This window comes from Mustelus asterias, chromosome 7, assembly GCF_964213995.1.
Source record: "Mustelus asterias chromosome 7, sMusAst1.hap1.1, whole genome shotgun sequence".
In the NCBI taxonomy this organism is placed as follows: Eukaryota; Metazoa; Chordata; class Chondrichthyes; order Carcharhiniformes; family Triakidae; genus Mustelus; species Mustelus asterias.
The window spans coordinates 91,150,151-91,167,614 of record NC_135807.1 but is presented as its reverse complement, the minus strand read 5'-3'; the positions used below and the strand labels follow the sequence as shown (position 1 = coordinate 91,167,614).

At 40.4% G+C, this 17,464-nt stretch overlaps 1 protein-coding gene across 1 annotated transcript in view; it reads left to right on the top strand.

Moving 5' to 3' along the window:
- csmd3b (CUB and Sushi multiple domains 3b) overlaps positions 1 to 17,464 on the top strand; it is a 1,683,329-nt gene that overhangs the window by 718,716 nt on the left and 947,149 nt on the right. The gene's annotated exons all lie outside the window — the stretch shown is intronic.

Below are 17,464 nucleotides of genomic sequence, written 5' to 3'. Positions count from 1 at the left end.
AGTCAGATCATGGCTGTTCCGTATCTCAACTCCATATGTCCACCTTAGATCATATCCCTTAGTACGATCAGATGACAAATAATTTTGATAATAGTCCTGAAAATTCTAATTTGCCCAGCACAAGTGCTGCCTAATTTCTGGTATGATTTTGGGAGTAAGTGTTGGGCAATTGACCAACATAGGCTGCATGCCTATTTTAGGAATAGTAGGAAAAGCACCTTTATCAATATGGCACACCCATAACACTGGTATGGATCGGGTGTTGGATGTTGGGTCTGGAGAAGAAACTCAACGAGGACTAAATTCTCCCAAAATAATTAGAAAGCAGTGCAAAGAAATTGGGATTGGGAGACAAGCAGGCAATTGTATGAATTTGTCATTCGTCAAGTTTTTCAGCATCTGCAGCCTGCTTCGACTTCATCCTAATCTGACACCAACTCTGGAGAAGAGACATATGGACTTGAAACCTTAATTCTGTTTCTTTATCCACGGATGCTGCTGAGTTTTTCCAGCATTTTCAGTTCTTACTTTCAATCTGACACTTGCTCAGCAAACTGGCTTCTGACACCAAGAAATCACAAAAGAAAATAATAAGAGTCTCAACTTCTCAACATCGGAGTTTGGTGCAAGTTATATAAATAGTGTAATTTTGTTTCAATTCCAGAAGAACATCGTTGTTTTTGCAAGGAGCTCAATTTAAGTTAGAACCATATCAATCAGGCATCTATGTGCGTATACAGTCATGGATTTTTGATCAGATAACCTTTCCTACTGTGAGAACATTAGACGTTTACCTAACCATAAAATAAAATGTATACAAGTTAAATAAACAGCTTCATGGTACATCAGACAACTGTCCAAACATTAATAGCTTAAAATGTGTATTATAATTTTATTCATTTCTATCACTTAAAGGATCATTTCATCTCAACTCAAGGATGAAGAACTGTTGGAATATTCTCAATTCAGGTCTCTGAATTGAAAACCAATACTGTTTTTTTTTTCAATTAGTTAATCAATTTTCTGCCACCTTCTATATGTGTCCTTTAGATGCTGAATCGTACTCCAGCAACAAATTCAATATACCCTGATGTGATGGCCAATACTATTAGTAAATTTTTGACAGTGGATTTTGGCAAGGAAAGGCTTTTTAGTTTCTTAGCAAATCTCTGCCAAGCCAATTCTGATCTAATGCCCACAACACAAGTACTTGCAACAATCATTGAATGGCAATCAGGAAAAGAAATGGTGATTATTTTTTCCCCTCCCTGAACTGTAGTTGCTGAGGATAATCGTGGTACCTGGTATTCCTGTTGAAAATCTGTTAGGAAACTTAGTCTTTTAAAAACTTTCTTTAGAAGGTTCCAGTTTTCATTGATTGTAATAGTATAAACTCTGTTTCGAACAACTTTCCTTTTAGACCTTTGTAACACACGTGTATAGAATTTTGCAGCACAGAAACAGGCCATTCTGCCCAATAGGTCTGTACTAGTACCCAAACATCACTTAATTTTCCCAATCAGTGTATTCTTCTACTTCTTGCTCCATTGTGTGCTTGTCTATTTTCTCCTTTAAAACACCAAGTGATGCAAGTTTCACAATGTTATCAGTCTGAATGAAGGAAATTTTCAATTCCTTAAAGGATTTATTAATGACTGTCTTACAGTCAGTGATGAATAAATAATGGTAGCCATTCATGAAACTTATACTCCACAGACTCACTATGAACTTTTGCACTGAAGTCTGTGGTGATGAGGAACCTATTTTGGTACCACACAGGGGCCTGTGTGAATAATACAAGCAACTGTGCATCTCCTCAACCAAGAATCCTGACTTTTAGAGCCATGAATAAGTTAAAAACATGCATATTGGGGCTGTGCTAGTGGACACACTTGCTTGAAAGTTTAGTTTTGGCACACAAAGGTTTTTGTACTTGCTGATTACCACAACTTGAACTTTTCTGAGGTATTTGCAGGTTGAGCACTCAATTAGGATAAATATTTCAGAGCAGCATATGTGGAGTCCATGTATGCATTTCCACTGAATGTGTGAAATCTGCTGATTGAGACACTGGAGAATTTGTGGGAGCAAGGGATCAAATTGGGTAAGATGTGGTGTACAAAAGAGGAGAGACAAGGCAAGAGAGGATGGTTCTAACAGCAGACATCAAAAACAGACCATGTTCGGAAGGGAGAGTACAAAATCTAAGGGTAAATCAGCAGGTAAGGCTAGGTGCTACAAAAATAATAAAAGGACAAAACTAAAGGCTCCAAATCTAAATAGACATTGCATTCAAAATGAAATAGATGAACTAATAGCACAAATAGAAATTTAAATGTACAATCTTATAGCTATTACAGAGACATGACTATAGGATGCCATAGATTGGGATCTGAATATTGAGGGCTATGTGACATTTAGGAAGGATAGGAAGTTACAAAAAGGTGGAGCAGTTGCTCTGTTAATTGATGACAGTATTAGCACATTAGAGAGAGCTAAGCTAAGTTCAGAAAACCAGAATGCAGAAACAGTTTGATTTGAGATGAGAAATGATAAAGGCATGAAAACACTTTGTGGAGTGGTGTACAGGCTCCATAATTCTAACTACACAGTAGGACAGAGTATGAAATAATAGATAATGGCAGATTGCCAAAAAAGTATAGCAATAATCATGGAGGATTTTCATCGACATATTGTTTGGACAAATCATAGAATACTTACAGTACAGATGGAGGCCATTTGGCCCATCGAGTCTGCACCAACAGCAATTCCATCCAAGCCCTATCCCTGTAACCCCACGTATTTACCCTGCTAATCCCCCTGACACTAAGGGGCAATTTGCCATGGCCAATCAACCTAACCCGCACATCTTTCGACTGTGGGAGGAAACTGGAGCACCCGGAGGAAACCCACGCAGACACGAGAAGAATGTGCAAATTCCATACAGTCACCCAACGCCAGAATTGAACTTGGGCCCCTGGCGTTGTGAGGCAGCAGTGCCACTGTGCCACCTGAGTGGTAGCATAACATAGGTGAGGTACTAATAAAATGTTTTCAGGATAGTTTCTTAGAACAGCACCTTCTGGAACCAACCAGTGGGTAGGCTATACTAGACCTGGTATTGTGCAAGAATTCATTGATAGCCTCATAGTGAAGGCACCCCGAGATGGCAGCAAACATAACATAATTGAATTTTGCATTCAGTTTGGGGAGAGAAGGGTGGGCACAAGACTAGTATTTTAAACTTCAATAAGGGCAATTATGAGGACATGAAAATGAGGGTAGCTAGAGTGAACTGGCAAATGTGCTGAAGGGATAGACAAATAGAGGTTCAGTGGCAAGCATTTAAAGGCATATTTCAGAATAGACAGAAAAGACGCATTCCAATTAGGGAAATAAATTCAAAGGGAAAGGTCCATCAAGGGGAATGTATTGCTGGACTTTGTATCTGGAGGACTGGAGTATAAGGGCACAGGAGTTATACTGCAGCCTGGTTAGACTCCACTTAAAGTAGTATGAGCAGATCTGGGCATCAGACCTCAGGAATGATATATTGGCTTCTGAGGGAGTGCAGAATAGGTTTACAATAATTATACCTGGATTTAAGAGACTTAATTATGAACAGGGATAATACAAATTAAACCTATTTTCTCTAGAATCTAGAAAGTTAATGAGTGATTTGATTGAAGTATCTAAGATACTAACAGGAAAAGACAGGGTAGATAAAGATAAACTATTTCCACTATTGGGAGATTCTAGAACTAGTGGGCATCGTCTAACAATTAGGGCCAGACCATTCGGGAGAGATTCTAGAAGCACTTCTACACAAAAAAAAAGGTGATAGAGGTTTGGAACACTTCCATAAATGACAGCTGATGCTAGATCAGTTGTTATTTTCATATTCGAAATAGAAATCTGGAAATATTTGTTCTTTATGTACCCTGTCTTTTCCTATTAGTATCTTAGAGACTTCAATCAAATCGCCCATTTTTGTTCAGCAAAGGTATTAAGGCATATGGGCCAAAGAGAGGTATCTGGAGTTAGGCCACAAAAATCAGTCATGATCTCATTAAATGATGGTCTCGGCTCAATGGGCTAAATGGCCTACTCCTGCTCCTATGTTCCATCCTATGTTCCTATCTGTGGTAAACTAAAAAAGCTAAAGACGGTGTTAAACTTGAAGAAAAACATAAATTTGCATAAAGATGAGTGGCAAGTCAGAAGATTGGACAAAGTGTAAAGAATATCAAAAAACCAACAAAAATATTGACAAGGGGGGAAAAACGAGAGTGTGAAAGAAAGCTAACTAGTAATATAAAGATGGATAGTAAGAGTCTCTATAAACATTAAATAAGGAAAGAGTTAACAAAGTGAGCATTGGTCCTGTAGAAAGTGTGTCTGGGGAATTGATGATAGAAAACACCATAGTGGATGAATTAAACATGTATTTTGCATTTGTCTTCACGATAGAAGATACAAGTAACATCCTAGAAATAGCTGTAAATCAGGAATTTGAAGGGAGGGAAAAAATTCAGGAAAATTACGATCACCGGGGAAGTGGTATTGAGCTAATTGTTGGGTCTGCGGGCTGACACATCCCCGCCCCTGGGTGGGCTTCACCCAAAGACCCTGAAAGAAGAGGCCAATGAGATAATTGATGCAATGGTTTTAATTTTGCAAAATTCCCTAGATTTGGGGATGGTTCCATTAGATTGGAAGATAGTAAATGTATTCAAAATGGAGTGGGTGGTGGTGGGTGGGTGGGTGCAGAAAGCAGGAGACTTCAGGGACAGTTAAGCTACCATCAGTCATAGGGAAATTTTTAGAAGCCAGCAAGATGTTTTAGCTGGGCACTTGGACAGAATTCAAAGCAGTTAGGCAGAGTTAACATGGTTTTGTGAATGGGAAATCATGTTTAACCAATTTATTGGAGTTCTTGGAAGAAGTCATTAATTGCAGATAAATGTGAACTGTACTTAAGATTTCCAGAAGGTATTTGATAAGGTGCCACATCAAAGGTTATTGTGGAAAATAAAAGCTCATGGTGTAGGAGAAACATATTGGCATGATTTGGATATTGGATAACTAACAGGAAAAAGTTGGTACAAATGGGCCTTTTTCAAGTTGGCAAGGTGTGGTGAAAGGTGTGCCACAGGGATCTATGTTGGGGCCTTAACCTTTTACAATCAATGTAAATGACTTGGGTGGAGGGACTGAAGGTATGATTGCTAAATTTGCTGACGACACAAGGGTAGGTAGGAAAGTAAATTGTGATGAGGATGTGAGAAGGCTACAGAGCGACACAGATTAAATGGCTGGACAAAAACTTGTCAAATGGAATAACAAGTAGAAAAATGTGTGATTGTCCATTTTTTCAGGAAGAATAAAAATAAACTTAATATCTAAATAGTGAGAGATTGCAGAGTTCTGAGGTGCAGAGGGATTTGCGTGTCCTAATGCTTGAATCACAAAAGGCTAATATATAGGTACAGCATGTAATTAGGATAGGTTAGAGAATGTTTTCACTTATTGTGAGAGGAATTGATTACAAAGTAGGGAGGTGATATTTCAGTTGTATAGGGCTTTGGTGAGACCACATCAGGAATATGGTGTACAGTACTGGTTTTTTATACAAGGAAAAATGTAGACGGGTTTGAAGCAATTCAGAGAAGGTTTACTAGACTGATACCAGGAATGGGTGAGTTGTATTATAAGGAAAGGCTGTAGAGGTTAGGTTTGTATTCACTAGAGTTTCTAAGGATAAGAGGTGACTTGATCGAAATCTTTATGATCCTGAGAAGTATTGACAACGTAGATATGGAGCGGATATTTCCTCTTATTCGAGAATCTGGAACCAGAAGTCATTGTTTAAAAATAAGAGATCACTCATATAAGAGACAGAGGAGAATTTTTCTTTTCTGAGAGTTGTGAATCGCTGAAACTTTCTTCCTCAAAAAGCAGTGTGATGCGCATCAATTTGACACGAGGCACAAAGCTTCGGTAAAAGAAGGCTTTTATTAACTAACAATGGAACTATCAGAACTTTAACACACTATCCCAGACTGAAGAGGTCCCGCCCGAGCAGGGGGTCTTATACCTCTCCCAGGAGGCGGAGCCCGACTGGGATGTGCCACAACCGTTACAACCACAGGTGTATCAGTCCCACCCTAGCCCAACAACAACATTAGAACAATCCCACAGTGGGAACCAACGATGGTTCACCACACAGTGGAAGCAGAATCTTTGAATATTTTAAGGCAGAACTGCTCAGATTCTTGATTAACAAGAGGCTGAAAGTGTATAAGGAGTTGGCAAGAATGTGGAGTTGAGGTTACAAACAGAACAGCCATGATCTATTGAATGGAGGAGCAGGCTCATGGAGGTGAGTGGCCTACTCCTGTTTTTAATTTGTTTGTTTGTACGCATGGCTCGGACACTGAGGGAGAGACCTCATGGGTTCTCAACCCAAAATTGATGGAAAAGGTTGAGAGGAGAAGGGGTGGCCTCTGTGTGCAGAGGCACAGGAATTTACTTTGTTCTCTTCCTCCTTATTCTCTCCTTCAACTGGTGGTGCTGCTTTGCCTTGTCTCATGTCTCCCTCACATTGCTCCTCTAGACTAAGGCAGACTCATAGCTCCTGATCAAGCATTCATTTCCTACTGACCATTTCTATAAAGTAAGGTAGCACCTTACTCTTTTTGGGTGAAGTCTTCTACAAACCTCCAGCAACATCTGAACCATAAAAGTAGTTGTTCAAAGCCATGCTTAAAATCCTCAGGAATAATTTGTTTGCTATAAATCAGCTTGTCACTGTACTGAAACGTGTTCGACCAAGCATCTCCAAAAGTGCAGTGCAACATCACTCGCGAGCACAAGCAGGCAATCTAAGTGGAAATCAGTCCCTTGACAATGCTCCGGGTGGCCAATGCTGCTGCAGGCTTTAACCCCTCTACCAAGTTGACACATTTATCGAAGAACAGTTTAGGGCCCCATCTTGGTCACAGTAAAGGCTCCTTAGTGCCTGAAAGAGCATTGAAAATCATCCCTGCAGGTCGTTTAAGTTTAGAATATGTGATTCCATTTAAAATCGTGTAAGCAAGGTGAAATAAAGATCATGGAAAAAATGAGATTGAGAGAGAAGGATAGAAGGGACAGGAAACTGTTATCATTTTTAAAAAAAACTATAATAATCAAAATCCAAAGGAGCGATACTCCACATTTGTACATTTTTTTTGTTGATACTTCCTCCACTGCATCTGTTTCTTTCTTGGAATATGCAGATCAGAACTGTCCACTGTTATGGGAGTTTTTTTTTACCAGAAACTGCAACCGATATGACTTTTTTTCAAGGCGGCTTTATAATTAGAAAGGTGGTGCTATGTACAATGTCATGAAAGATTGGTGTGCTAAGAGACAGGGATTTCCGAATCCCAAAATAAAATCCCTCCTTTTTACAGCATAAGGGCATGGCAGAGTTTTAAAAAAATTATTTATTAGTGTCACAAGTAAGCTTACATTAAAACTGCAGTGAAGGTACTGTGAAAATCCTCTAGTCAAACAATCGCCATTGGTCATGAGTCAGCCTCATGACTAAATAAACATTTGTACTTCAATAACAGAAATAAAAGCAAAATATTGTGTACAGCAAAATATAATCCAACAATGGTGCCAAAACCTCACTTAATTTGGGAAAATCAAACTTGCTTTACAACCTATCATCCTGCAAAACTTCTGTAGAAACCATTTACAGGACTGACATATTTCTTTACAATTTTAAGTACCGGAGTGGAAAGGGAAAATACATTTTGACCACGACTATCAGTGCTGGGGGTTTTCCTTTATGATATTTATGTGACATACAGTTGTTGTGTGATCAGATCAATGTCCTTAAACTACACAAGCTAGTCGTACTGTGGTCTAATCAGTCTGTTCACTCAGTCACTGGAATCATTACTTTATCCATTTCACAACAGTTAGCAGCACCACAAAGATGGAGGGAGTTAGATTGCTGCTCAATTTTAAATGATTCATGTATATTTTACTAATTAATTTTGCATGTGTACACATAGAGGTTTTTCTCATTGTCATTTCACTTCAGCACAATTTCTAGGAACTGACATTTCAATTTGATCTCCTTAATGCAATTAGTGACTGCATGTCCTGTCAGACAATGTGTTTCAGGATATCAAAAATATTCACTTCCTGACCTTTAACCATTAAATGTTGAAGCTGAAAGGCATCAAGACTCTTGTAATTGAATTGAAAAAGCAATACTGATAACAATACTAATTTAAAATAAATCATGATAAAAGCATGAGTGACAGTGTGCTTGCAGTATAGAATGGTAACACTTTACGAATTGCATTTTCAGAAAGATTCATTTCTGAGTTTCTTTTCCTCGGTGTGGTTTTGATGGCCAGTTTGGGAGTGACCTATTCCTGTATAAAATACCAAACTAACAATAGATTTGGAACAGATGATTCTGTCATATCGCACAGTTAATACTCTGTTTATGGTGAAATTCAGATCTGCAATCAAATTTATCCCCTCATAATAATTCCATACTCATGCTGCAAAGTGCCTTCCTGAGCCAGAAAGCACATGAGGTCCTGTACGCCTCAACTGATCCTTTTCTTCCATATAGCTATTTCACTGCAGTATGCTTTGTTCATGATTATAGTCTGAGCATATCAATTTGAAAAGAAAATAATGAGGAAAATATGTATATTGTTACCATCAGGGTTTCTTAAACCCTGCTAAAGATTTACAAAAACTATTTCTATTTAGTTGAGTCTGGGAGTTCCAAGTGTATGCCCTGAATGGGGCAAGGGCACGAAACTGACAGGTGGAGGTGTTACCAGGGCTGAATCTGGGAATGGAGGGTTCTTGGAGTTACGGTCTGGAGCAGAAGCATGGAGCTAAGTCAAGGTGGAGGTTATTGGAAGTGGTCGAGTTGTTCATGACTTGGAGTTCTCGGAGCTGTTGCTAATACTTCTTGTTCAACTTGTCAATTGATAACACCGTCAATATAATATGTTTGTTCTTTGTGGTGCTGTTTGGGAGGGAATCAATTTAATTCCTCTAAAAATAATACCTAATGTTGGGTTGGCTTTTCATGTGGCCTTGTCTCTTATTTATTATATACAAATATTGATTATTTAATTTTTATTCTTTTGAACCTAATTTTAAAACACTTTTGCATTTTGAGAATACCAGTGTCAAACTGTTTTCCAATTAATGGGCAGAATTTGAAGGGGCCCACGGGATGGATTGGAGGCAGGGAAGGGAGGAAAATTGTGACTGAAGGCAAGAATTGTCATCTTCCCAATGGCATGGAATTTTATTCGCATTGGTCAATGTGGATGATGGCCTTCCCATCCAGAGGCCAACTGAGATCCTTAAGTGGCCGATTACAGGCCTCTTAAAGGTCTCCTTGAGTCACGCCTGTCATTTTTACAACAGTGGATAGGCTGCCTATAACATGGGGAGACTGCCCAGTAACACCAGATGGTCTCTGTAGGTTTGGATGTGGGGGCACGGTTGGGGGGCACATGATTGGCCATCCTGTGGCCCATGGACAAGCCTCACAGTGGCATTGGATACTCTTGTGGAAACACTTAGCCAGCCGCACCAACATGCCCCTCCCTCACTGGGGCCTGGCTGACTGGCCTCGGTGACCCTGACCCCATTTAACCTCTTCTGAGAGCAGCATCCATGCTGCTTCTTATGAGTGTGTGCAGTTTTAGCAGTGGCCCCCACACCCAAAGAACAAGAACAAAGAACAATACAGCACAGGAACAGGCCCTTCGGCCCTCCAAGCCCGCGCCGCTCCCTGGTCCAAACTAGACCATTCTTTTGTATCCCTCCATTCCCACTCCGTTCATATGGCTGTCTAGATAAGTCTTAAACGTTCCCAGTGTGTCCGCCTCCACCACCTTGCCTGGCAGCGCATTCCAGGCCCGCACCACCCTCTGTGTAAAATATGTCCTTCTGATATCTGTGTTAAACCTCCCCCCCTTCACCTTGAACCTATGACCCGTCGTGAACGTCACCACCGACCTGGGGAAAAGCTTCCCACCGTTCACCCTATCTATGCCTTTCATAATTTTATACACCTCTATTAAGTCTCCCCTCATCCTCCGTCTTTCCAGGGAGAACAACCCCAGTTTACCCAATCTCTCCTCATAACTAAGCCCCTCCATACCAGGCAACATCCTGGTAAACCTCCTCTGTACTCTCTCCAAAGCCTCCACGTCCTTCTGGTAGTGTGGCGACCAGAACTGGACGCAGTATTCCAAATGCGGCCGAACCAACGTTCTATACATCTGCAACATCAGACCCCAACTTTTATACTCTATGCCCCGTCCTATAAAGGCAAGCATGCCATATGCCTTCTTCACCACCTGTGACGTCACCTTCAAGGATCTGTGGACTTGCACACCCAGGTCCCTCTGCGTATCTACACCCTTTATGGTTCTGCCATTTATCGTATAGCTCCTCCCTACATTATTTCTACCAAAATGCATCACTTCGCATTTATCAAGATTGAACCCGGGGGCATTGCTAGGACTGAAGAGCTGTCGGCCCTCCATTTGACCAGCAGCACTTGGAGGTGGCACACCATACATTTTACTTCGATCTCCTGTGGCATTGCCCATGGGTTGGTTGAAACCTGGATAATGTATTCAAATATTTTCAGAGTCTCAATTATAGTATAAATAAAAACTTAAGTTGTCCATTGCTGCAATACAGCAAGCTGAGTCAAGCAATTTCCCATACAACATGTTACAATGTTTACTGAAAAATGCAGCCTTCAAATGTGGAATTAGTGGCACTATCTACCTCTTCACAAAACATTCCTGCTCTTAATTCTTCCTCTCACACTGAGGTCACAGAATTTACTGAAAACGTTCCTCCTCCGTTCTTTGCAAGATCATTACAGATATAGCATGGTGAACTTACACTAAAGTTGTCACTAATGTAGTTCACCGCACGGAATACATCCAAACTCTGAATCTCTGATGATCAGCTGCTAAGCTGAGGTGGTCAGTCACTAAGCCTCAGTCTGACTGATTGTGGCCATGTTGCCTAAGCTCAGTATCAAAGTGTCTCCTAAACATCCATCTGTAGCCATAGTATCAGCATCTATCTTCTTCAGCGGTGTCAGAAACCTCTGCTTTGCTTTCCCATATGTTTTCAAGTTTATCTGTATCAAACTGATATTTGTGTAATTAAATATAAAACCAAGTAAACAAAGTACTTGAAATAACTTTTCACGTAGAAGGACAAAAATCTAAGGAAAAACATTGCAAGTCTCACCTGCAGGACAGCATTTCTTTGTTGTAATGAAGAGCAACCTTCAGTTTTAATGACCCAAGCTATGTGATAATATCTCTGCTGTGACTGGCTGAGCTCTCCACATCACTGACGTGTCAATACTTACCATCCTTCACAGGGGATGGGGTGAAGAACAATATTATCCCTTTGCCATTTTAGAAATGTTACATTAGCTGTATTCACTACTCTGATGGAATGTTTGCATTTATATATTTGACATAATTTATTTTCCAATGGAGATAGTTCTTCTCAAATCCAGTTTAAAAATACGAATACCAATAAAAATAATTAGGAATGTAAAGTAAGCCAGAATGTTGTCTTAAGATCAGTTATTTTACCTAAATTTCCCTAAGACAGAGTTAGGGTGAGGACATTTTCAGGATGGCAACTAGTGGAGTGCCTCAGGGATCAGTGCTGGGGCCACATATATGAATGACTTGGACAAGGGAAGTGAATGTACAACTGCCAAGTTTGTAGATGACGCAAAAACAGATGAGAAAGCAAGTGATGAGGATGACAAAAAGAGTCTACAGAGGGACATAGACAGGTTAAGTGAGTGGGCAAAAACTTGGCAGGTGGAATATAATGTAGGAAAATATGAAGTTATGTACATTGGTAGGAAGAATTAAGGAGCTGAATATTATTTAAAATGAGAAAGACTGCAGAAAGCTGCAGCATGGAGGGATTTAGGGGTTCTCGTGCATAAATCACGGAAAGCAAGCATGCATGTTCAGCAGGTAACAGGGAAGATAAATTAAATGTTGGCCTTAATTTCAAAGTGTAAAAATAGGGAAGTTTTGCAAAAATTGTACAACACACTTGTTAAACCACATGTAGAATACTGTGAACAGTTTTGGTCCCCTTATCTAAGGAAAGAAATACTGGCATTGGAGACAGTTTAGAGAAAGTTCACTCGGTTAATCCAGGATATGGAGGGATTTTCTTTTGAGGTGAGGTTGAGTAGGTTTGGCCTTTATCCATTGGAGTTTAGAATAATGAAAGGTGACTTTATTAAGGATTCTCAGGGCGCTTGATAGCGTTGATGCTGAGAATTTGTTTTGCTTTGTGGGAGAGTCCAGAATCTCAGAATTAGGGGTCGCCTATTTAAGACAGAATAAGGAGGAATTTCTTCTCTTAGAGGGGAGTGAATCTATGGAATCCTTTACCATGAGGGCTGTAGAGATTGAGTTATTAAGTATGTTCAAAGCTGAGATAGTCAGATTTTTAATCAGTAAGAGAATCAAGGATTATGAGGGTAAAACAGGAAAGTGGAGTTGAGGATTATCATTTCAGCTCAGTCATGATCTCATTGAAGTTGCGGGATTGTGTCAGAATGATGACAAATAATTACTTAACTATAAGATTATCTTACTATAAGATCTTCAGCAGCTCTTAGACGCCATGCTACCAATGCGTCACTTCATGTGTACAGGTCATGGCAATATATACATTAATGCACATCCTACAGTAACCATTTCTGCTTGGGTGTTTAATAAATATGGTGAGAGGACACCCTTTTTGACTTTTAAAGATCCTGAGTTGGCGCCAGCAACTCTAATCCCAACTCGTTTGTTAAGATAAAGCTTGGCGAGCAACTTGATTAAATGTTGTGGGTATCCTATGTCTAACCGTGTCAACCAATGTTTCTCATGTGAGATTGAATGCCTTCTCAAAATCTATGAAGCACATGCATATTGCTGTTGATGTTCTTGAACTGCTACGTTTAGTTTGAAGACCTTTAAAATGAGAATGTGAGCCTCCCTCACTTCATGATGTGGAGATGCCGGCATTGAGATGGGGTGGGCACAGTAAGAAGTCTCACGACACCAGGTTAAAGTCCAACAGGTTTATTTGGAATCACAAGCTTTTGGAGCGCTGCTCCTTCATCAAGTGAGTATTGATGAAGGAGCAGCACTCCGAAAACTCATGATTCCAAATAAGCCTGTTGGACTTTAACCTGGTGTTGTGAGACTTCTTACTGTCCCTCACTTCAAGCTGAGGTACAGCGAGTCATTCGTCAGATGGCCAATTGTAAGGACACAGGGCTGACATTGTGGCATAATTATTTAAGATGGGAGGAGATTCGGAAGTGGACATGATGTACAGAATATGTGTGGCACTGTGGGAGAACTGGTGATTGGTGGAGGACTAGACTGATTCAACCTTTAACCTTCTTCAGAAGAAAGGTGACCTGAAACTGTGCACAAATTGTAGAACAATTGCTTTGATCTTCCATGCTTATGAAACCTTGCTCAGAATCATCCTGGAATGGATCCACGAAAAGACAGAGAGCGAGATTGCTTATGAGCTAGTTGGATTTTGATGTGGAAGAGGAACAAGAAATCAAGCCACTAATCTTAGAATCATAATGCGCAAAGTACGATTGCATATGTAGTGCAGCACATTGAAAGTAAGTGGTTGTTACCAATGCTACAAACGTAATATCCAAGCATATTCCAACAGCTGGTATCCAAAATAGGAGCACTCTATTGTGTATTGCTGATACACATATAATAATTACATTAATGAATTAAATTAGTCACACTGAAGCAGAAAACAAAATTCAGAGATTAGTTCAGGCAACAACACAATGTCCCAATGCTTAGGGCCCTGGACTAAGACTGAATGACAGTTAACCATATTTATAACTCATTTCCATGAAAAAAAATAACAAAGAGCAGACAGACTTAGAAACCTTCATTTGGCTGCATTGCTGTATCAGTAATTCAATTACAGATCCAGAAGAGACCAAAATTGAAATGCTTGAATTAATTTAGTATACAATTGAGGAAGATAGTCACAAGTAAGCTGTTATAAAATGAATACATGGAGATGTAAAATTTGGAAACCAGTAGAAACAAATCACTATCAGAAAATATGCGTTGAATGTGCTACCAGATTTAAAAAAAAATTTATTCAAGAGATGTGAGTGTCACCATAATTTGTTGCCCATCTCGAATAAATAAATCGGAGCAGTTTTCAAAATACCTAAAACTTGGACTGAATTTTAGCAAATATTGAAAGTAGTTTGCTATCTAGAAGCATCATGAATACCTTCGGTCAGGGTTATATTCCCTGTGAAACTTTAATAGTGTGCAGTTAGAGGCAATTATAAAAGACTGAGATGTCTCACAGAATTAATCTTCAGTGTACAGAACAACAGAACAATTGAATTGGCTGGCAAAAGAAAAATAGATTTTGTGTAGTCTGCTGCACCTTCTGGAAACTCTGGTTAAATGCATGTTTAAGGTAATGGGCAGAATTTTCCCAGAATTTTCCATTCTGGGAAAGTCAGTGTGATTCCCACTAGATGGTGGGGTGGATGAGAATGTGCGCTTTTCCATGTTTCAGCTCATTAATTATGCATCAGCGAGGAACTCGGTGAAACTCATGGTGAGGCAGGCAGGGAGTTGCCGCCCCACATTTACCTCAGGGGGTCCAAGGTCCTGCCGCCATTTTTCAAGGGCACCCACATAGTCATTCTCTCAGTGCATGCCATGTGCTCTGCATGACTCCACCGGAATCCTTGCAGTCACAGCTCCTATTGGAGAAGCTCACAGAACCACGTCCCAGGGCATGTGTGGGCACCTCCAGCATTGCCTTTCATTCATCTCTAGATAGGAGCACTGTCAACAATGCACCCATGGTAGGGTCAATGCTTGCAGTAAGTGATCCATATTCACCACCCTCTTGACCTTATGGAGTCCCTGCTGCCTCTTGCTGCTCAGACACTTGCTCCTCATGGCCCTCTATCTCCAGGCAGTGGGCCCTCCTGCTCTTCATCTGGATAAGAGTCAGTGCCAAGGCAGGGTGCCCTCAGCCTGCATCATCGATGCCTCAGTGGATGTATGAACAAGTTGAAGTGGTGCGTTAAATGAACATGCCCGCTACAGGTTTCCCTCAATCAGGAATCATCTCATGCATGCTCACTAACAGGTCACCTTTCTGAAGTTAAGTTTGTCCTCCAAATTAAGTTTCCTGCCAGTGAGAGTTTAGAACATTCAGTGTTAATACAAGTGGTGTGTACCTGGCGAGTTTTGGGGTTCCCAATGTTGTTAGCTGGGAAGCTCGCACCTGGAATGAAATTCGGGAGAAAGATATTCCAACAGTTTATCCCACAGTCAGGGACCAGAAACGTCGCCTCCAGTCAAATTATTGCCCCCACCACAATTCCATTGCTGGAGGGAGCAGAAAATTCCACCCAATGATATTATCTGTATCAAAGCTGGTAAACTAGAGAAGTATGTGTAAGGTATTGCCACTAATACCCTGTGGTAAACAATGTAGCTCCAGTGTTTCTTGGTATAAATATAAAAGCCTGACTTCAGCATGAACGATTCATGTGCAACAGCTCTGGTCATTAAGATGCAGTGGGATGACACTGGATTGCACCATTGACTGACACCTAATGAGCTTGGATTGCACCACAGAGTCAGCTTACCGTATCCTCTGGTCCATATAGCTTCTGAACTGTACTGATTTAAGAGCAACAGGAGTTTTGTTCTGTCTCTTTTCAGGCTAGTAAGCAGGGTCATAATCTTCCATCACTCATGTATATAAAGGCTTTATTGAACATTGGAGTTGGCAGGGCTGAGCTTTCATGAGAATTAATGCTCTTCCAACAGCAGTGTATTTGTCCCACTCAGGGTCAGAAGCAATTCAAAAGCCCAAAAGTTGAATGTGTGCAACTGAAAAGAGTTAATAATCCCAATAAAATAGAGTTGGGTAAATTAAATCCAAACCTTGACTGAGATTTTTTAATAACGTGATCCTCACAAAGCTGGATGTAGTTCACATTTCACTGGTTTACATTTGTCTGTATCTACTTGCAGCAATTGTGTTTGACTTTCCAATAAGGATTAACTGCTCTAGACTCCCACTTCACATATGTAGCTTGTCGTGAAGGGCAATAGCAACAAAATGCTTGTTTTATTCAGAGCTGGATATTGCAGGGAGATGCTAATCTAGAATGATGATAACCTCATGGACTTGTGTGTTTTTTAACATGCTGTCATAGCCCAGATGCAGCAGCTCAGTCTCAGTGTCAGCTGTAAGTGAATAACTGATTCTGAGCACTCAAACTCAGAGGTTTTTCACCCACATCTTCTCTTTCAAGATGTCAAACTTTTTCTCCGGAAAGTAGTGACAAAAACGGTTGATCAACGCAGCCAGATGCGACTGAATAAGGCTTCCCTACTAACACTGGCTTCCTTAATGTAAGAGTTTTAACAACACCAGGTTAAAGTCCAACAGGTTTATTTGGTAGCAAATACCATTTGCTTTTGGAGCGCTGCTCCTTCGTCAGATGGAGTGGAAATGTGCTCTCAAACAGGGCACAGAGACGCAAAATCAAGTTACAGAATGTGCCATTCCTTAATTCCTTAATGTGCCATTCCCTGCATTCCTTAATGTGCCAGAGCAGTGTGGGGAACCTATTAGCAGTTGAGGCTTTTTAGTTGCACTTGCCAAACTTACAATGACTTTTAGAAAGCATCTCTTTGTTCCCAATGCCAAAAAATTATCAACCTTTCCTTGCAATTTTAGGTTCAGTTCGTTCAAAATTGAAAAGATGCCTGCAAGGTAAGACAGAGTTAAAATCCAATTTTCATCACCAATCAAATCTGCCAGTGGGGACAATTTCTCAAGGAGGAATGCGTGGATTTCATACTTCAGTTTGTACACTCTGCCTAGCACCCGACTCCTTGACAGCCAACGTATCTCTGTGTGGAACAATAAATGTATCTGCTCAGCCCCCAGTTCAGAACACAGAGCCTCAAAAAGCCTGGTATTGGGTCTACTACATTAAATGAAATTCACGGCTTTCACAACTCCTTTCAACACCACTTCAAGATCGGATGGAATTCCTCTTGATGCCAATGCCTCGCGGTGAATTAAGCAATGATTCCAAACAATGTCTTAATCAGCTGTTTCCTTAATCCTTACTATAACTCCACAGTTTTTCCCAATCATGTTGGCTGTCCCATCACTTGTGATTCCTCTGTGATTAACGCAGTCAAGCCCGCACTTTTCAACCACAACTATTCAGCGCTTCAAAGATCTGTGCAGCAGTTGTGCTGGTTGGTAATGTCAAGCAGCACAGCAAATCCTCAACAAATTAATTGTGCCG